Below are 22,466 nucleotides of genomic sequence, written 5' to 3'. Positions count from 1 at the left end.
AGATGCTCACAAGTCCAAGTCAAGTCTCAAGTCTTTGAGCTAGTGCTCAAGTCAAGTCTCAAGTCTCTTATGGTTGTAATGAGTGTTCTATCATCAGCCGCCATCCGGTCTGCTTGGAACACTGCAAGGAACTCAAAGCATGTTGTATTGTCATCACTCCTTTAGCATGCATTGATTATGTGCTATATGATCGACTACAGGCTACAGAGCTCAACATTCACGTGACCTTCCGTGACGTCTCCTGGTCCGGAAGAGAATTCCCCATTCATTTTCTCCATAGACATTTCGAAAAAACTGGAACCAAGGCAGCCAGCGGAGTACTGAATTAAAAAAAAAAAAAAAAAAAACATTTTTTTTCATCCTGAGTGTGTTCTTTCATTGGTAACAGTGTTAATAGTTGCTTGTTGGCTGTGCTGTCTTTCAACACCATAATGCACATTGTGCTGTATCTCTTAACCCATTGATACCTGATGCAGCATTTGTGTGTGTATCCCTTTAAGACCGCGGACCGCGTTAACGCGGTTTGCGGTCTTACAGGGATACGCACACAAATGAGGGATATACACGCAAATGCTGGTATCAGGTATCAATGGGTTCATGTACTGCACTGTAGGTCTGTGGATTCGTTAGCTGGAGTGAGAAACACTCACAGTCTGCTATGTCCTTCTGTAGTTGCTGTTTCAAATCACCAGTCATCACGTCACATCAGTCATCACGTCACATCAGTCATCACGTCACATCAGTCATCACGTCACATCAGTCATCACGTCACATCAGTCATCACGTCACATCGGCGTGGAACTGTACTTCTGCAAAGCTGGACAGCTTTGATAGCTGCTACTATTTCACTCTTGTTTTTAGTCTTGTTGTTTGCACTCATTTTTATATGTTCTTTCATTGCATCGTTGTGAATGAATGACTCCCGCCTGGTTTTTCAGCATACGTTTCGCACAGTTTACGGCCCCAGGATGCAAAGCGGCATTTAGTTGTCATGGTAACCTCATGTAACACAACTATCAACAGCAGCAGACTTTATGTCAATCAAGTGACAAGACGCACTGGGGAAGGGACAAAATATGGAGGGGAAAAACATTTTTATGAATGGATTTTTGTGAATGGCACGCAATCTACTAGCATGGCCTTTGCGGTCGATCGCGATCGATGTATTGGACACGCCTGATCTATACCATTTACCCTATCATGTTTCCTGATTATATAATCACTTATAACTGCTGGAGGCATCTGTTTGGTCTCATTTGAGCTCTTTTAGCCTCACCAGTGTAGGCAGGGAGCAAGAGTTCTCTCCCCTCTGGTCCTCTTTCCTATTAGCTACTAGTCCTCACATAGTCTGTCCACCTCTGGTCCTCTTTACTATATTAGCTACTAGTCCTCACATAGTCTGTCCACCTCTGCTCCTCTTTACTATATTATCTACTAGTCCTCACATAGTCTGTCCACCTCTGGTCCTCTTTACTATATTATCTACTAGTCCTCACATAGTCTGTCCACCTCTGGTCCTCTTTACTATATTATCTACTAGTCCTCACATAGTCTGTCCACCTCTGGTCCTCTTTCCTATATTAGCTACTCTAGTCCTCAAATAGTCTGTCCACCTCTGGTCCTATTTCCTATATTACTGTAGCTACTAATCCTCACATAGTCTGTCCACCTCTGCTCCTCTTTCCTATATTAGCTACTAGTCCTCACATAGTCTGTCCACCTCTGGTCCTCTTTCCTATATTAGCTACTAGTCCTCACATAGTCTGTCCACCTCTGCTCCTCTTTCCTATATTAGCTACTAGTCCTCACATAGTCTGTCCACCTCTGCTCCTCTTTCCTATATTAGCTACTAGTCCTCAAATAGTCTGTCCACCTCTGGTCCTCTTTCCTATATTAGCTACTAGTCCTCAAATAGTCTGTCCACCTCTGGTCCTCTTTCCTATATTAGCTACTAGTCCTCAAATAGTCTGTCCACCTCTGGTCCTCTTTCCTATATTAGCTACTAGTCCTCAAATAGTCTGTCCACCTCTGCTCCTCTTTCCTATATTAGCTACTAGTCCTCACATAGTCTGTCCACCTCTGCTCCTCTTTCCTATATTAGCTACTAGTCCTCACATAGTCTGTCCACCTCTGCTCCTCTTTCCTATATTAGCTACTAGTCCTCAAATAGTCTGTCCACCTCTGGTCCTCTTTCCTATATTAGCTACTAGTCCTCACATAGTCTGTCCACCTCTGGTCCTCTTTCCTATATTAGCTACTAGTCCTCAAATAGTCTGTCCACCTCTGGTCCTTTTTCCTATATTAGCTACTAGTCCTCAAATAGTCTGTCCCCCTCCATATCCTCCTCCTACCTTCCCTCTGGTCCTCTTTCCTATATTAGCTACTAGTCCTCAAATAGTCTGTCCCCCTCCATATCCCCCTCCTACCTTCCCTCTGGTCTTCTTTCCTATATTAGCTACTAGTCCTCAAATAGTCTGTCCCCCTCCATATCCTCCTCCTACCTTCCCTCTGGTCCTCTTTCCTATATTAGCTACTAGTCCTCAAATAGTCTGTCCCCCTCCATATCCTCCTCCTACCTTCCCTCTGGTCCTCTTTCCGATATTAGCTACTAGTCCTCAAATAGTCCGTCCACCTCTGGTCCTCTTTACTATATTAGCTACTAGTCCTCAAATAGTCTGTCCACCTCTGGTCCTCTTTACTATATTATCTACTAGTCCTCAAATAGTCTGTCCACCTCTGGTCCTCTTTCCTATATTAGCTACTAGTTCTCAAATAGTCTGTCCACCAATGGTCCTCTTCACTATATTAGCTACTAGTCCTCAAATAGTCTGTCCACCTCTGGTCCTCTTTCCTATATTAGCTACTAGTCCTCAAATAGTCTGTCCCCCTCCATATCCTCCTCCTACCTTCCCTCTGGTCCTCTTTCCTATATTAGCTACTACTCCTCACATAGTCTGTCCCCCTCCATATCCTCCTCCTACCTTCCCTCTGGTCCTCTTTCCTATATTAGCTACTAGTCCTCAAATAGTCTGTCCACCTCTGGTCCTCTTTCCGATATTAGCTACTCTAGTCCTCAAATAGTCTGTCCACCTCTGGTCCTATTTCCTATATTACTGTAGCTACTAGTCCTCAAATAGTCTGTCCACCTCTGGTCCTATTTTCTATATTACTGTAGCTACTAGTCCTCAAATAGTCTGTCCTCCTACCTTCTCTGAAAGCAGCCATTAACATCTCTCTGTCTGTCTGTCCATCTGGATGGCATTATTTCTGCGTGTGTCTGCTCTGCCTCTGTCAGCCCTATAGTTTCCCTTGCTCACACTTTTTAACTTTTTTCTATAGACTGAAACAGTCTCTCTCCCTTTCAGTCTCTCTCTCCCCCCCCCCTCTGTATGACCTAGTATGCACCCTATTTGTGTAAATGCACCGCGTCTATATGCTCATCAGTATGTAGCATATGAACCGCGTCTATACGCTCATCAGTATGTAGTGCATATCCTGTACTCGAGTGATGATTCAGCATGCTATTACCAGCAGCCCGGATTGAAGTATACTCAAACAATGCATCACATGATGCACATCAGGCCAAGCTACACAAATAAAAGTCAATACCGGTCTACTTTTTCCAGTAATATAAAATACAATTTTGAGTTTTAGTCAATGCCTTCACTTCCTCATTCTCCTCTTACATTCACCAACCCCCCCCCCCCCCCCCCCCCAATCTTTGAAACACATTTCCCGAAACTGTGGCTCAATCTCTCAAAAGTCTACAAAACACAAAACTGAAAAGAGTTTTAAAACCACTTTGTCAGAACTCCACAACTCTCTTGCAAAATTACACGTTTGGAAGCAGTTTCCTTTTTCTCGTTTTGGTAAAGTGTGGGGAACAAAAATGACAGAATGTAGGGCTATGTTGGTCATGTGTTTCACACACTCTGTAATAATGTACAACATCTAAAAGCACAAATCTGATCAGATAGGGGACCCTGGGACAAACTCTTATCAAATGGGGGTCGGTGGTATTTGTGTCAGTTTAGGGGTCCTTGAAGTGAAAAGGTTTGAGAACCACTGGTCTTTCTGGGGATGTAATGATAAATCAGTGCACACTGCACAGATACAAAAAGGTATCAAAGCAAATAATGTGTTACTGCATAAAATGTTCAGGTGACTGTATAAATAATGCTGTATAAGTCACCTGAGGCCTCTTTATACTCTGACACATGATTGAAGTGTTTTTCCAGGTGAGACATGAGTGAGACCAGCTGGTAATCAAGCTGTTCCATTTTGAAGGCCAGTGTTTTCCAGGTGAGACATGAGAGAGACCAGCTGGTAATCAGGCTGTTGCATTTTGAAGGCCAGTGTTTTCCAGGTGAGACATGAGAGAGACCAGCTGGTAATCAAGCTGTTGCATTTTGAAGGCCAGTGTTTTCCAGGTGAGACATGAGAGAGACCAGCTGGTAATCAGGCTGTTACATTTTGAAGGCCAGTGTTTTTCCAGGTGAGACATGAGAGAGACCAGCTGGTAATCAGGCTGTTCCATTTTGAAGGCCAGTGTTTTCCAGGTGAGACATGAGAGAGACCAGCTGGTAATCAAGCTGTTGCATTTTGAAGGCCAGTGTTTTCCAGGTGAGACATGAGAGAGACCAGCTGGTAATCAGGCTGTTGCATTTTGAAGGCCAGTGTTTTCCAGGTGAGACATGAGAGAGACCAGCTGGTAATCAAGCTGTTGCATTTTGAAGGCCAGTGTTTTCCAGGTGAGACATGAGAGAGACCAGCTGGTAATCAAGCTGTTGCATTTTGAAGGCCAGTGTTTTCCAGGTGAGACATGAGAGAGACCAGCTGGTAATCAGGCTGTTCCATTTTGAAGGCCAGTGTTTTCCAGGTGAGACATGAGAGAGACCAGCTGGTAATCAAGCTGTTGCATTTTGAAGGCCAGTGTTTTCCAGGTGAGACATGAGAGAGACCAGCTGGTAATCAGGCTGTTGCATTTTGAAGGCCAGTGTTTTCCAGGTGAGACATGAGAGAGACCAGCTGGTAATCAAGCTGTTGCATTTTGAAGGCCAGTGTTTTCCAGGTGAGACATGAGAGAGACCAGCTGGTAATCAGGCTGTTGCATTTTGAAGGCCAGTGTTTTCCAGGTGAGACATGAGAGAGACCAGCTGGTAATCAGGCTGTTGCATTTTGAAGGCCAGTGTTTTCCAGGTGAGACATGAGAGAGACCAGCTGGTAATCAAGCTGTTGCATTTTGAAGGCCAGTGTTTTTCCAGGTGAGACATGAGAGAGACCAGCTGGTAATCAGGCTGTTGCATTTTGAAGGCCAGTGTTTTCCAGGTGAGACATGAGTGAGACCAGTTGGTAATCAAGCTGTTGCATTTTGAAGGCCAGTGTTTTCCAGGTGAGACATGAGGGAGACCAGCTGGTAATCAAGCTGTTGCATTTTGAAGGCCAGTGTTTTCCAGGTGAGACATGAGAGAGACCAGCTGGTAATCAAGCTGTTGCATTTTGAAGGCCAGTGTTTTCCAGGTGAGACATGAGTGAGACCAGTTGGTAATCAAGCTGTTGCATTTTGAAGGCCAGTGTTTTCCAGGTGAGACATGAGAGAGACCAGCTGGTAATCAAGCTGTTGCATTTTGAAGGCCAGTGTTTTCCAGGTGAGACATGAGTGAGACCAGTTGGTAATCAAGCTGTTGCATTTTGAAGGCCAGTGTTTTCCAGGTGAGACATGAGAGAGACCAGCTGGTAATCAGGCTGTTACATTTTGAAGGCCAGTGTTTTTCCAGGTGAGACATGAGAGAGACCAGCTGGTAATCAGGCTGTTGCATTTTGAAGGCCAGTGTTTTCCAGGTGAGACATGAGAGAGACCAGCTGGTAATCAAGCTGTTGCATTTTGAAGGCCAGTGTTTTCCAGGTGAGACATGAGAGAGACCAGCTGGTAATCAGGCTGTTGCATTTTGAAGGCCAGTGTTTTCCAGGTGAGACATGAGAGAGACCAGCTGGTAATCAGGCTGTTGCATTTTGAAGGCCAGTGTTTTCCAGGTGAGACATGAGAGAGACCAGCTGGTAATCAAGCTGTTGCATTTTGAAGGCCAGTGTTTTTCCAGGTGAGACATGAGAGAGACCAGCTGGTAATCAGGCTGTTGCATTTTGAAGGCCAGTGTTTTCCAGGTGAGACATGAGTGAGACCAGTTGGTAATCAAGCTGTTGCATTTTGAAGGCCAGTGTTTTCCAGGTGAGACATGAGGGAGACCAGCTGGTAATCAAGCTGTTGCATTTTGAAGGCCAGTGTTTTCCAGGTGAGACATGAGAGAGACCAGCTGGTAATCAAGCTGTTGCATTTTGAAGGCCAGTGTTTTCCAGGTGAGACATGAGTGAGACCAGTTGGTAATCAAGCTGTTGCATTTTGAAGGCCAGTGTTTTCCAGGTGAGACATGAGAGAGACCAGCTGGTAATCAAGCTGTTGCATTTTGAAGGCCAGTGTTTTCCAGGTGAGACATGAGTGAGACCAGTTGGTAATCAAGCTGTTGCATTTTGAAGGCCAGTGTTTTCCAGGTGAGACATGAGAGAGACCAGCTGGTAATCAGGCTGTTACATTTTGAAGGCCAGTGTTTTTCCAGGTGAGACATGAGAGAGACCAGCTGGTAATCAGGCTGTTGCATTTTGAAGGCCAGTGTTTTCCAGGTGAGACATGAGAGAGACCAGCTGGTAATCAGGCTGTTGCATTTTGAAGGCCAGTGTTTTCCAGGTGAGACATGAGAGAGACCAGCTGGTAATCAGGCTGTTGCATTTTGAAGGCCAGTGTTTTCCAGGTGAGACATGAGTGAGACCAGCTGGCAGGCCCGGTTCTACAGGGGGGCAAAAGCATGCATTGCACCCTTATTTTAATTGTCTGCATGCTCAGTTGAAAAGTAAAACATTTTTTTTTTGAAGGCCAGTGTTTTCCAGGTGAGACATGAGGGAGACCAGCTGGTAATCACAAAGTTTGATGGTGTTACAGTATGTGTTCAGAAGTTGGCTGTCTTTTAGTGAGAAGCCACTGCCATGCCATGCTTTGGCCAATCAGTGTGAAAAGATAATACATTCTTCCTTGCACCATGACCAAACTTTCCACAAATCCTTTCCTAACTTTTGGAGTTATCCAGACAGAACGGGGCAAAAACAACTCTGTTGGCGGAGGCAATAACGAGACGAGTCTGCTGCTCCAGATATGCCAGAATGTTTAATTTGTCTCTGAAGCAAATTTTAATAATTAGTGCCGTGCTGATAGCCAGTCAAGTGGGTAATTGACTCCCGGCATGTTATTTGTTATTTGATGTGGTCAATCAGTAATGCTGTTAGATAGATGTGTCTTAAGAAAGTCAAACTACATTCAAACTTTTCTGTCTAGTAGTAAGACTGGATTGTTGGCAAAAGCCTGTGACGCATTTAGGAATATTGTGCTTTAATACATATAGATTTTTTTTAATCCGTCATCTGAAAACACAGATGCATGGGTCCCAGCTCGCAAAAGGCTATTGACTGATGCGAAAAACGCAGAAAATCGAACCTGTTCCGAAAACTTTGATAGACGAAGGTTTCGGAGTCGGTGTGTAAAAATAAGTGACACAACATGAGGTCGTATTTATTTTTAAATGGGCGACAATTTCGGACGAAAAATACGCACTTGGTGTGGAAAAGCCTTCAGTTTCATATCCCACATCCAGGTGTCAAAACAAATATATTTACAGTCAGATCCTCCTCAAATGTAGTATGAGAATATGTTTTACTGCAATATTCTGTGACGCATATGGAAGCCTGAAATGTACATTCCATAGTTATATTTTGCAATTCATGTGGTAGGCTGTGCAAGGTGATGTGATGTGATGTGACCTGGATGTGATGTGGACTTCACTTCCATCATTAGGTCCATGTTTCTATACAGGCTGTTTATAACTCTGTGAGATTAATAGTAAAGTCTTAGTAGTAATCTCTGATAGGACCATTGTATTAATCTGATTCGTCTTGATATTAATCGTAAACTTGATCTCTGATAGGACCATTGTATTAATCTGATTCGTCTTGATATTAATCGTAAACTTGATCTCTGATAGGACCATTGTATTCATCTGATTCGTCTTGATATTAATCGTAAACTTGATCTCTGATAGGAAGACCATTGTATTCATCTGATTCGTCTTGATATTAATCGTAAACTTGATCTCTGATAGGACCATTGTATTCATCTGATTCGTCTTGATATTAATCGTAAACTTGATCTCTGATAGGAAGACCATTGTATTCATCTGATTCGTCTTGATATTAATCGCAAACTTGATCTCTGATAGGAAGACCATTGTATTCATCTGATTCGTCTTGATATTAATCGCAAACTTGATCTCTGATAGGAAGACCATTGTATTCATCTGATTCGTCTTGATATTAATCGTAAACTTGATCTCTGATAGGACCATTGTATTCATCTGATTCGTCTTGATTGGTATAACGTCACCTTCCTATACCTGAGTGCTGTGGGTTTTTTTTTTTTTCGGCAAACAGGTTTTTCTTTCTTGCGCGACTAGCCCAACTAGGGTTCCATAATCTTACCCCCAATGTTTCCTGTCCCTCTCCATGTTTACCTCTCAAATAAAGGCAAAGATGCCCAAAATAATCTTTGGAAAAAAAAGGCTGGGAGAGAGTGTGGAAAACAATGGATAGTGTGGGAGCGCACAGTCTGATGTGAATGTCAATGGAGCTTGTGTGTGTGGGCTTCTGGTACTGGATTGGTGCGCTCAGAGAAAAAGGGAGGGAGAAATAATTTAACAATCTATACACAGCTTGGAGAAATCGAGTGAACTGTGTGTGTGTGTGTGTGTGTGTGTGTGTGTGTGTGTGTGTGTGTGTGTGTGTGTGTGTGTGTGTGTGCGTGCGTGTGTGTGTGTGCGTGTGTGTGTGTGTGTGTGTGTGTGTGTGTAGGTGTGTAAACAGAGACAAGTAATGAAAGTGTCAGAAAACACAAGGGGGACAATTCAACAATAGACAGTACATTTGTTTCTCTGTGTGTGTGTGTGTGTGTGTGTGTGTGTGTGTGTGTGTGTGTGTGTGTGTGTGTGTGTGTGTGTGTGTGTGTGTGTGTGTGTATATATATCCCTGTGTGTGTGGTGGATTTATGACATTTTTATTAGTGTTTTGCTTAAGGTATTTCCTCTTGTTACATGTGTGTCTCAATCTCTTTCCGTATTTCTCTCTATATATATTGTTTGCAGAGGAGAAAGGAAAAGAAAAAAATTAAATGAATGTCAAAGTGTGTGTGTGTGTGTGCGTGTGTGTGTGTGCTTGTGTGTGCATGTGTGTGCGTGTGTGTGTGTGTGTGTGTGTGTGTGTGTGTGTGTGAGGAGAGAAACAAGTAATGAAAGTGTAAGAAAACACAAAGGAGAAAATTCAACGTGTGCGTGTGTGTGTGTTTGTGTGCGCCTGCTTGCGTGTGGTGCCTGTTATATCCGGCCCTTCTGATTTTCAGTGACTCTGATGCTGGATGTATTTACTAACCAATTCACTCACAAAGACCACGCCCCAATCAAATATATTTAAAGGGCTCATATTTTGCTAATATAATGTATTATTATTTTATTGTTGGCCTCCACTAGAGTAGCTTTGCCTCATTCGTTTATCTTGTACTGGCTCTCATGCGCCCCCTTCAGTTCAGCCTCTGTCTGAAATGCTCTGTTTTCGTTTTTTTCTGCGCCCACCCGCACGGCGACGTATCAGTCTGGACTCTAGGCAGTCCACTGTAATTTCAGTAGGTGGGAGTACTTGCCTTGACAGACAACTCCTTCAGCCAATCAGCGTCGCCAAAATCCAGTCCTTCAGCCAATCAGCATTGGATCCAGTTTTCTGCAATAACTGCACATACCACTGTGTCAACTCGACGAGGATTGACATTACGGCTCGTTGCTTCACGAGCCGGAGAGCCATGGGAGCAGCCATTGCTGTTTGGCCAGTAGCATCCCTGATTGGCCGGTTGCTATGTGAGTCAGGTCCCTGATTGGCCCATAGACGTAGTACCTCCCCCCGGGTGGGAGGCACCTGACCCGATGGGGGTTATTTTGCTGAAATGTCATTTGAAATCAATGCACGATAGGTTCAAACTTTAGTTCCACAAAGGCACTTGTTTGCTGATTGTTTCTCTGAGAACAAGCTGCTGACTAGCAACACCAGACTCTCTGAATCACTCCACAAAATCTGAAGAGTGGGCGGGACGATATGCATGAGTCTGGACCCAGGCTAAACACCATCCCCTCTGAACGCCTCTCTAACTGTCTGCTACCTTAGCCGACCCTGAAACATGTCATGCTGTTGAACCTTTTTGATTGTGTTGATTATTATAGTAGGGGAACAAACGAAAAATTGACTGCAGTATCATGCTGAGCCAAACTGTTTGTTGTTTGCAGTGATTGATGGATATGAATAAATATTGCATGTGGATCACCGTCTATCATTTGGATGGACCTGGTTATGTATAAATATGCTGAGTGTGGCTAAAAGTATATCGACATTTGGGCATTGAATTATTAAACCCACATACTGTTGTGTAAATTAGGAAAGTGTCGGTATAGAGACAGTCCCTCAATGGCTTGTATATAGGCCTATATTTTGTTTATTTCTTATTATGCTATCAGAGAAGATTACATACTAAGAAACTAATTTTTTTATTGTTTCAAAACAAAAGCAGGCAGACCAGCTCCTGAAGTATTTAATCAGTCTTAGTGAGAGCACATTGGAGAAAGCAGTCAAAGCACCAGTATAACAACACACACACATTGGTTTGCACACATTGCACCATCATTTCTTCTTCTTTTTACAATATTTTTATTACATTTTTTATTGTACAGATGCCAACGATATTATAATACAATTTCTTTCTTTCTTACCAAACACAAATAAAAAACAAACAAACTTGCAAGCAAGAGCAAGTACACAAGAACAATTAAGCAAAGATGAAAGGAATGAAGGAATGGAAGAAACAAGGCAGGACTGGATACCCCTTGTGGTCCATATTGAAGTTCTCTCGTGGTCCATATTGAAGTTATCTCGTGGTCCATATTGAAGTTCTCTCGTGGTCCATATTGAAGTTCTCTCGTGGTCCATATTGAAGTTCCCTCGTGGTCCATATTGAAGTTCTCTTGTGGTCCATATTGAAGTTCCCTTGTGGTCCATATTTAAGTTCTCTTGTGGTCCATATTGAAGTTATCTTGTGGTCCATATTGAAATTCTCTTGTGGTCCATATTGAAGTTCTCTTGTGGTCCATATTGAAGTTATCTCGTGGTCCATATTGAAGTTATCTTGTGGTCCACATTGAAGTTATCTTGTGGTCCATATTGAAGTTCCCTCGTGGTCCATATTGAAGTTCTCTTGTGGTCCATATTGAAGTTCTCTTGTTGTCCATATTGAAGTTCCCTCGTCGTCCATATTGAAGTTCTCTTGTGGTCCATATTGAAGTTCCCTCGTGGTCCATATTGAAGTTCTCTTGTGGTCCATATTGAAGTTCTCTTGTGGTCCATATTGAAGTTCTCTTGTGGTCCATATTGAAGTTCCCTCGTGGTCCATATTGAAGTTCTCTTGTGGTCCATATTGAAGTTACATTGTGGTCCATATTGAAGTTCTCTCGTGGCCCATATTGAAGTTCCCTCGTGGTCCATATTGAAGTTCTCTTGTGGTCCATATTGAAGTTCTCTTGTGGTCCATATTGAAGTTCTCTTGTGGTCCATATTGAAGTTCTCTTGTGGTCCATATTGAAGTTATCTTCCATTCAGACATTTGGTCAGACACCACATCACTATAAGCCACCATCCTGCATTGTGTTATTGAGCGGTATGGAGGTATGCCAATGGTCGCAATGGCATTAGCATTCAGCAGGAAGCTAGCCAAACAGTTCATCAAATAGAATCAGAGAGCTGTCCCATTCCCAAGCCAGCTCTCTCTGCCATCTCCCCTGCCCCCTGCTTCTCTGTCTCTTTCTGTTGGTCTCTGCCACTTTATCTCGGTCTTTATCATTTATTTGACTCTAAATGGGACCATAATTTACAAAATGAACATCATGCTGTGTTGAAGAAGACTTGAAACTAGCGATTGAGACCATAAAGTCATTAGGAAAGTGTTGACTGAGGTCATAAAACAAGTCAGAAGTAGAGTGATTCTCCAATTTACTGTAATTCTATACAATTGGACTTCTCAGCCATAGGTTGTATAAAAAGGTGAGTTATTTAAAAAAATCATCACCCCCATACTGTTGTCAGGAACAGGAAAATTAGATATAGAGACCAAAACCAGGCTGCAAACATAATTATTTCTGCTGTAAACTTGGCCATTTTAATATGGGGGTTTATGGGGTTTTACTCGCTTTTGGAGCCAGCCTCAATTGGCCATTCAATGAACTGCAGTTGTTGGCTTCATTTTTCCAAGACGGAGGTTGCTGCCTGGTTCCTCTCTTCCCACCACCAACCCATCTGCCCTACCCCACCCTCTCCTCTCTCTCCTCTCTTGCCCACCTCTCCTCTCCTGCCCACCCACCCCCACCTCTCCTCTCCTGCCCACCTCTCATCTCTCTCCTCTCCTGCCCTCCCCCCACCTCTCCTCTCTCTCCTCTCCTGCCCTCCCCCCACCTCTCCTCTCTCTCCTCTCCTGCCCTCCCCCCACCTCTCATCTCTCTCCTCTCCTGCCCTCCCCCCACCTCTCCTCTCTCTCCTCTCCTGCCCTCCCCCCACCTCTCCTCTCTCTCCTCTCCTGCCCTCCCCCCACCTCTCCTCTCTCTTCTCTCCTGCCCTCCCCCCACCTCTCCTCTCTCTTCTCCCCTGCCCTTCCCCACCTCTCCTCTCTCTTCTCTCCTGCCCACCCCCCACCTCTCCTCTCCTGCCCTCCCCCCACCTCTCCTCTCCTGCCCTCCCCCCACCTCTCCTCTCTCTTCTCTCCTGCCCTCCCCCCACCTCTCCTCTCTCTCCTCTCCTGCCCTCCCCCCACCTCTCCTCTCTTTCCTCCTGCCCTCCCCCCAGCTCTCCTCTCTCTCCTCTCCTGCCCTCCCCCCACCTCTCCTCTCTTTCCTCCTGCCCTCCCCCCACCTCTCCTCTCTCTCCTCTCCTGCCCTCCCCCCACCTCTCCTCTCTTTCCTCCTGCCCTCCCCCCACCTCTCCTCTCTCTTCTCTCCTGCCCTCCCCCCACCTCTCCTCTCTCTCGTCTCCTTCGGCGTTGCGGTCGGGGAAACTGAAGGAAACCGTTGCCTTTGGAAACCGCTGCCAAATAAAAAAGCCCAACTTGTTACTGTTCGAGTTTAAGCCTCTGCCAAATAAAAGGCCCTGCTCACAGGCCTGTAGGCAGTAAAATGCGGTAACAGAAACCCATGGCTTGTAAATCACATCTTGATTGAAGGCTTGCTAAGAATGGGATCTGACACACACACACACACACACACACACACAGGCATATCCATCCACACACATGCACACACGTACCTACACACACACACACACACATCCATCCACACACATGCACGCACGTACCCACGCACACACGCACACACACACACACACACACACATCCATCCACACACATGCACGCACTTACCTACGCATGCACACACACACACGCACATCCATCCACACACACATGCACGCACGTACCTACACACACACACACACACACACACACACACACACGTACCTACACACACACACACACACACATCCATCCACACACATGCACGCATGTACCTACGCACACACACACACACACACACACATCCATCCATCCACACACATGCACGCACGTACCTACACACACACACACACACACACACACATCCATCCACACACATGCACACACGTACCTACACACACACACACACACACACACACATCCATCCACACACATGCACGCATGTACCTACACACACACACACATCCATCCACACACATGCACACATGTACCTACACACACACACACACACACACACATCCATCCACACTCATGCACACACGTACCTACACACACACACACACACATCCATCCACACACATGCACGCACTTACCTACGCACGCACACACACACACACGCGCGCGCACACACACACACACACACACAGGCTTCCAACCACTGTATTGAACTACATCTTTCCTCTCAATCGTTCTGTCTTCAATCAATGCCTATAGGCCTACTTCTCTTCATCCTCCTCTGTGCAGAATGATGGCCTACTTCTCTTCATCCTCCTCTGTGCAGAATGATCTTCTCTTCATCCTCCTCTGTGCAGAATGATCTACTTCTCTTCATCCTCCTCTGTGCAGAATGATCTACTTCTCTTCATCCTCCTCTGTGCAGAATGATCTACTTCTCTTCATCCTCCTCTGTGCAGAATGATCTACTTCTCTTCATCCTCCTCTGTGCAGAATGATCTACTTCTCTTCATCCTCCTCTGTGCAGAATGATCTACTTCTCTTCATCCTCCTCTGTGCAGAATGATCTACTTCTCTTCATCCTCCTCTGTGCAGAATGATACTTCTCTTCATCCTCCTCTGTGCAGAATGATACTTCTCTTCATCCTCCTCTGTGCAGAATGATGGCCACCCTACTGGATGTGCTCGGCTCGGGGGCCACGACTACAGATGAAGTTAATCTCTCACAACATTTATTCTCAAAAAGTAAGGCTCACGGTTATGAGAAATGGTCCTTTACACTTGAATCATGATCATTCAATGTTTGTATGATTCATATTTTAATGTTCCCAAGTGTCTGATAAGATCAGTAGCTTTTGCTACTGATCTGTCTGAAGCTGTTGGACATTTTGCCCACGTTAATCCCACGTGCCCGACGTACAGCCAATCACAATGCGTGCCCGAGCCCATCTGGTAGGGGAGCTGAAATTGCATAGACACCGGCATGAATATAAGAAAATAGGCCTGTCTTACAATCCAACTGTTTGTTCAAGCTAAGTCACAATAGACAATTGTACACTGATTATACACCTGACTGGACCATCCTGATTTTTGGGCTGAGTCTGGGCTTGGGGAAGGGGGGTGGGCATGTTGATCAGAATATTCTGTAGTTCAAGATTCCCAATAACTCACAGAAAACAGAAAACAGGCAGGAAATCAAGCAACATTTAATTAGATTTTCTGGTAGTCTGACCTAGGCTTTACTGCCTCTCTGTGTCCTGTAGTCTGACCTAGGCATTACTGCCTCTCTGTGTCCTGGTAGTCTGACCTAGGCATTACTGCCTCTCTGTGTCCTGGTAGTCTGACCTAGGCTTTACTGCCTCTCTGTGTCCTGGTAGTCTGACCTAGGCTTTACTGCCTCTCTGTGTCCTGTAGTCTGACCTAGGCATTACTGCCTCTCTGTGTCCTGGTAGTCTGACCTAGGCATTACTGCCTCTCTGTGTCCTGGTAGTCTGACCTAGGCATTACTGCCTCTCTGTGTCCTGGTAGTCTGACCTAGGCATTACTGCCTCTCTGTGTCCTGGTAGTCTGACCTAGGCATTACTGCCTCTCTGTGTCCTGGTAGTCTGACCTAGGCATTACTGCCTCTCTGTGTCCTGGTAGTCTGACCTAGGCATTACTGCCTCTCTCTGTGTCCTGGTAGTCTGACCTAGGCATTACTGCCTCTCTGTGTCCTGGTAGTCTGACCTAGGCATTACTGCCGCTCTGTGTCCTGGTAGTCTGACCTAGGCATTACTGCCTCTCTGTGTCCTGTAGTCTGACCTAGGCATTACTGCCTCTCTGCGTCCTGGTAGTCTGACCTAGGCATTACTGCCTCTCTGTGTCCTGTAGTCTGACCTAGGCATTACTGCCTCTCTGTGTCCTGGTAATCTGACCTAGGCATTACTGCCTCTCTCTGTGTCCTGGTAGTCTGACCTAGGCATTACTGCCTCTCTGTGTCCTGGTAGTCTGACCTAGGCATTACTGCCTCTCTGTGTCCTGGTAGTCTGACCTAGGCATTACTGCCTCGCTGTGTCCTGTAGTCTGACCTAGGCATTACTGCCTCTCTGTGTCCTGGTAGTCTGACCTAGGCATTACTGCCTCTCTGTGTCCTGGTAGTCTGACCTAGGCATTACTGCCTCTCTGTGTCCTGGTAGTTTGACCTAGGCATTACTGCCTCTCTGTGTCCTGGTAGTCTGACCTAGGCATTACTGCCTCTCTGTGTCCTGGTAGTCTGACCTAGGCATTACTGCCTCTTTGTGTCCTGGTAGTCTGACCTAGGCATTACTGCCTCTTTGTGTCCTGGTAGTCTGACCTAGGCATTACTGCCTCTCTGTGTCCTGGTAGTCTGACCTAGGCATTACTGCCTCTCTGTGTCCTGGTAGTTTGACCTAGGCATTACTGCCTCTCTGTGTCCTGGTAGTCTGACCTAGGCATTACTGCCTCTCTGTGTCCTGGTAGTCTGACCTAGGCATTACTGCCTCTTTGTGTCCTGGTAGTCTGACCTAGGCATTACTGCCTCTTTGTGTCCTGGTAGTCTGACCTAGGCATTACTGCCTCTCTGTGTCCTGGTAGTCTGACCTAGGCATTACTGCCTCTCTGTGTCCTGGTAGTCTGACCTAGGCATTACTGCCTCTCTCTGTGTCCTGGTAGTCTGACCTAGGCATTACTGCCTCTCTGTGTCCTGTAGTCTGACCTAGGCATTACTGCCTCTCTGCGTCCTGGTAGTCTGACCTAGGCATTACTGCCTCTCTGTGTCCTGTAGTCTGACCTAGGCATTACTGCCTCTCTGTGTCCTGGTAATCTGACCTAGGCATTACTGCCTCTCTCTGTGTCCTGGTAGTCTGACCTAGGCATTACTGCCTCTCTGTGTCCTGGTAGTCTGACCTAGGCATTACTGCCTCTCTGTGTCCTGGTAGTCTGACCTAGGCATTACTGCCTCTCTGTGTCCTGTAGTCTGACCTAGGCATTACTGCCTCTCTGTGTCCTGGTAGTCTGACCTAGGCATTACTGCCTCTCTGTGTCCTGGTAGTCTGACCTAGGCATTACTGCCTCTCTGTGTCCTGGTAGTTTGACCTAGGCATTACTGCCTCTCTGTGTCCTGGTAGTCTGACCTAGGCATTACTGCCTCTCTGTGTCCTGGTAGTCTGACCTAGGCATTACTGCCTCTTTGTGTCCTGGTAGTCTGACCTAGGCATTACTGCCTCTTTGTGTCCTGGTAGTCTGACCTAGGCATTACTGCCTCTCTGTGTCCTGGTAGTCTGACCTAGGCATTACTGCCTCTCTGTGTCCTGGTAGTTTGACCTAGGCATTACTGCCTCTCTGTGTCCTGGTAGTCTGACCTAGGCATTACTGCCTCTCTGTGTCCTGGTAGTCTGACCTAGGCATTACTGCCTCTTTGTGTCCTGGTAGTCTGACCTAGGCATTACTGCCTCTTTGTGTCCTGGTAGTCTGACCTAGGCATTACTGCCTCTCTGTGTCCTGGTAGTCTGACCTAGGCATTACTGCCTCTCTGTGTCCTGGTAGTCTGACCTAGGCATTACTGCCTCTCTCTGTGTCCTGGTAGTCTGACCTAGGCATTACTGCCTCTCTGTGTCCTGGTAGTCTGACCTAGGCATTACTGCCTCTCTGTGTCCTGGTAGTCTGACCTAGGCATTACTGCCTCTCTCTGTGTCCTGGTAGTCTGACCTAGGCATTACTGCCTCTCTGTGTCCTGGTAGTCTGACCTAGGCATTACTGCCTCTCTGTGTCCTGGTAGTCTGACCTAGGCATTACTGCCTCTCTGTGTCCTGGTAGTCTGACCTAGGCATTACTGCCTCTCTGCGTCCTGGTAGTCTGACCTAGGCATTACTGCCTCTCTGTGTCCTGTAGTCTGACCTAGGCATTACTGCCTCTCTGTGTCCTGGTAATCTGACCTAGGCATTACCGCCTCTCTCTGTGTCCTGGTAGTCTGACCTAGGCATTACTGCCTCTCTGTGTCCTGGTAGTCTGACCTAGGCATTACTGCCTCTCTGTGTCCTGGTAGTCTGACCTAGGCATTACTGCCTCTCTGTGTCCTGTAGTCTGACCTAGGCATTACTGCCTCTCTGTGTCCTGGCAGTCTGACCTAGGCATTACTGCCTCTCTGTGTCCTGGTAGTCTGACCTAGGCATTACTGCCTCTCTGTGTCCTGGTAGTCTGACCTAGGCTTTACTGCCTCTCTATGTCCTGTAGTCTGACCTAGGCATTACTGCCTCTCTGTGTCCTGGTAGTCTGACCTAGGCATTACTGCCTCTCTGTGTCCTGGTAGTCTGACCTAGGCATTACTGCCTCTCTGTGTCCTGGTAGTCTGACCTAGGCATTACTGCCTCTCTGTGTCCTGGTAGTCTGACCTAGGCATTACTGCCTCTTTGTGTCTTGGTAGTCTGACCTAGGCATTACTGCCTCTCTGTGTCCTGGTAGTCTGACCTAGGCATTACTGCCTCTCTGTGTCTTGGTAGTCTCACCTAGGCATTACTGCCTCTCTGTGTCTTGGTAGTCTGACCTAGGCATTACTGCCTCTCTGTGTCTTGGTAGTCTGACCTAGGCATTACTGCCTCTCTGTGTCCTGGTAGTCTGACCTAGGCATTACTGCCTCTCTCTGTGTCCTGGTAGTCTGACCTAGGCATTACTGCCTCTCTCTGTGTCCTGGTAGTCTGACCTAGGCATTACTGCCTCTCTGTGTCCTGGTAGTCTGACCTAGGCATTACTGCTAGGGATGCACCGATCGATCGGCACGTGACCGGAAATGGCCGATTTTCACGTGATCGGCCTCGATCGGTGATCTGTTCCGGTCACTCTAAATAGCCGATTCTGTGAGCCGATTTTCACATGACGTGCGCGCACCCCAAAGCACCGAGACAGGCACCCAGCCACCACACCACACACGCCAGCATACCTTCCTCGTTGTGGATTTTTTTCACCGTCAGTGAAGTAGACAAAGCTCGCAGTTTGTCACACATGCAAGTCGAAAATAAGCCGTGGAGACAGAGGTGCGGCCGAGTCCCGCTCGGCTGGAGTCAAGTCTGAGCGGCTCGCTTCACCTCACTGGCCCCCCTCTCTCTGCTCTCTCTCCCCGGGAAGCGGTGCTCCAGCAACCCGCCACCGCGCACAGCCGGCTTGGCGAGGTGAACGCGAGCATTGTGTCCAGTATGATAACCATTCCCCGACCTGCTTTTCCATTCCACATCAGCGCTGCTGCCTCAGCCTGTCAAGTCATGTTGTAACGTGACGTGGATACAGGAGAGACTATTTGTTTCGTATTGCAAATAGAACGACATGAGAACGACGGACATAATAAAAATGCATCGGACTCACAAGTGTGCAACGTTTTCTGTGCGTGACGATATTTTTTCGGATGGCAGATAAAAATACGCATACCAAACTTCGGACTGTGTGTAAACTCCGCCTGATATTCAGACTGAAGATCGTTACTGTAACTCATAAACTCATTTCCCCTCTACTCAAGAGGACTGGTCTGGAGCCAGTCTATAAACTCCTTGTCCATGGATCATTTTGATGTTCTGTTGCACCTGTTTTCTTTTGGAAAAGTAAATGCATGATAGCTGTGGGATATAGGCTATTGGATTTAATTTAATTTTTGTATTCATTGTATTTGCACAAAAAAGCTCTGTCCAGTAGCCTAACCTGGAACACTTTTATTTTGAGATGTGTTTGAGTGAGAAGGTCCTACTTCATGCAAATGATAAGAATTGTTTATTTGTTTATTTGGATCCCCATTAGATGTAAGAATTGTTCTATGAATCTTAATTTTTAAACAAAGTTACAAAAACGTTTGTGTAAGCTGTCAATTGTTGTTTTTAGAAAAAAAAATCGGAATCGGCAAAAATCGGTATCGACAAGTCAGACTATTCAAAAATCGGAAATCGGAATCGGCCAAGAAAATGGCAATCGGTGCATCCCTAATTACTGCCTCTCTGTGTCCTGGTAGTCTGACCTAGGCATTACTGCCTCTCTGTGTCCTGGTAGTCTGACCTAGGCATTACTGCCTCTCTCTGTGTCCTGGTAGTCTGACCTAGGCATTACTGCCTCTCTGTGTCCTGGTAGTCTGACCTAGGCATTACTGCCTCTCTGTGTCCTGGTAGTCTGACCTAGGCATTACTGCCTCTCTCTGTGTCCTGGTAGTCTGACCTAGGCATTACTGCCTCTCTGTGTCCTGGTAGTCTGACCTAGGCATTACTGCCTCTCTCTGTGTCCTGGTAGTCTGACCTAGGCATTACTGCCTCTCTGTGTCCTGGTAGTCTGACCTAGGCATTACTGCCTCTCTGTGTCCTGGTAGTCTGACCTAGGCATTACTGCCTCTCTGTGTCCTGGTAGTCTGACCTAGGCATTACTGCCTCTCTGTGTCCTGGTAGTCTGACCTAGGCATTACTGCCTCTCTGTGTCCTGGTAGTCTGACCTAGGCATTACTGCCTCTCTGTGTCCTGGTAGTCTGACCTAGGCATTACTGCCTCTCTGTGTCCGTGCCTCAGAGGGTAGTTCACTGCTCTCTCTCATCTTAGAACATGGGCTCATGAACAGATGGTCGCTGGTTCCTTCTCCCTTTAGTAGCGCTCTGTGCTGCTCTTCAGGAAAGTGTTTAGTCCTTACTGCTCCAAGCTGTTCAGAAGCCAGGAGCAGCTCCCAGGTCTGAGACTGCATGTGGAACTGACTGATTGTGAAGGGTTGCTAAAAAAAGACCATCATGTCCTCAACACTATCTTCTCTGGGCAAACAGAAGTAGGAAAAAGAGACGTGCAAACAGTGTTCTCTCACTAAAGCTGGGCGCAAAACACTGAACGAGTTGAGCTCGTTGTGAGCCGTCGTTGTGAACAACTCATTTTTAGCCCGGTTAAAGGATCCGCGGACTCACATTCTGTTTCATTCCCTGGATCCGTCTGGATTGGCTGCACAGTCATTTCAGTGGGTGGAAGTGAAGCCAGTTCTTCAGCCAATCAGCGTCGGGTCCGGCCAAATCCAAATCCACTCGGAAGAATGATGAAATAATGTATTTCCCGCTGAAACTCCGCTGTTGCATAATCCTGTTCTTGTTTAATTGTTGTTATTGAGTCTATTTCTGCAATAACTGCACTTCTGGCTGTTTAACTCGACGGAACGTTGACGTTACTGCCACAGAGGCAGCCATTACTGTTTTTGTCAGTGGCATTCCTGATTGGCTGGTTACAATGTCAACTACGAGGCAGGTCCGTGATTGGCCCATCCGCCTTGTGGAATCTGACGTAGCCCACCGCAGGGCAGAGGCCAGACGGTTTCATAGAATGGGTATACCAGGCTAAAGGGCTCATTATGCTTTCCGCATCAGCGAGGAACGCGAGTGTCAGCGCGGAAAAGTGACGTCAAATCAGCAGACACGCCCCTCCGCAAGGCTCCGTGCGGACGGTTTTCGCCTGGCCGTGCGCACCCCGAATTTTGTAACTACGCAGACGTGGACGCGGATGGGCGGACAAAGTGGAGTTTTCAAGACTCGCGCTCAATTCCGCGAGCAGAAACCCACACAGAGTATAAAAGCTCCACACGTTTCCTCGTCAGGATTCCGTGTCTCTCATTTCCGTGCGGTCGGCCAAAGCGTCAAGGATAATCCAGGCTAACTCATTTTAGAGTCGAACCGAATATCAGCTTCGCCGTGCGTCTTTTCCTCTACAGGGGGAGCGAGGAGCGATGAGCTGCTCCTGATGGGCCGTTGTCAGGCTCTCGCACAGTTGAAGCAGAACCATGAGTCCATTCCGCAAAGCCAGTGCCTTGTTTCTCAGTGCCCCCGTGAAAAGAGGTCGAGCTGGCAGCATCACCTACCTTCCTCCTCCTCCTCCTACCATGACTGATATGAACTGATCTAACTGGCCGTTCACACCACACGCCGAAGCAACGCTCAACCTGAGCTCAACCTACGCTGAACCCACAAGTTTCATTTAGGCGTCCTTGTTAACAGACGAGGCCGTTCACACCACCTGCGCGCGCGTGTCGCGCTGAAGCCACGCTCACGCCATCGTTCAGGATTCAGTCCTATTTTCCAAGCGTGACGCGTGAAGCTTGAAGCTGCCATGCAGGAAGTGAATGGAGGGGGGAGGGGCCCGGTGGAGCAGCTCCGAGCCCGGCGCTGAAGAAAGGAGAGTGTCTGGTGTCACGTTCTGGTGTCACGTTCTGGTGCCACGTTCTGGTGTCACGTTCAGCATGAGGCAAGCGTCAGTTCTGCCTATGATGTGAACAAAGGCTAAAGCTGCCTATTTTGTTCTGATTTAACTTGATCTATCTTTGTTGTTAGCTTGTTAGTGCTGCTAACTATAGTGAACTGTGTGTGTGTGTGTGTGTGTGTGTGTGAGTGTGAGTGTGAGTGTGAGTGTGAGTGTGAGAGTGAGAGTGAGAGTGAGAGTGAGAGTGAGAGTGAGAGTGAGATTGAGAGTGAGAGTGAGAGTGAGAGAAAGAGAGAGAGAGAATCAAAACTTGGACTGGCGAGCAGACCGCTCTGTTCCAGCAGCAGAATGCATCACAGCAGACCAGA

This window comes from Poromitra crassiceps, assembly GCF_964638095.1.
Source record: "Poromitra crassiceps genome assembly, chromosome: 8".
Lineage (NCBI taxonomy): Eukaryota > Metazoa > Chordata > Actinopteri > Beryciformes > Melamphaidae > Poromitra > Poromitra crassiceps.
The sequence above is the reverse complement of the archived record's forward strand: the minus strand, read 5'-3'. Positions refer to the sequence as shown.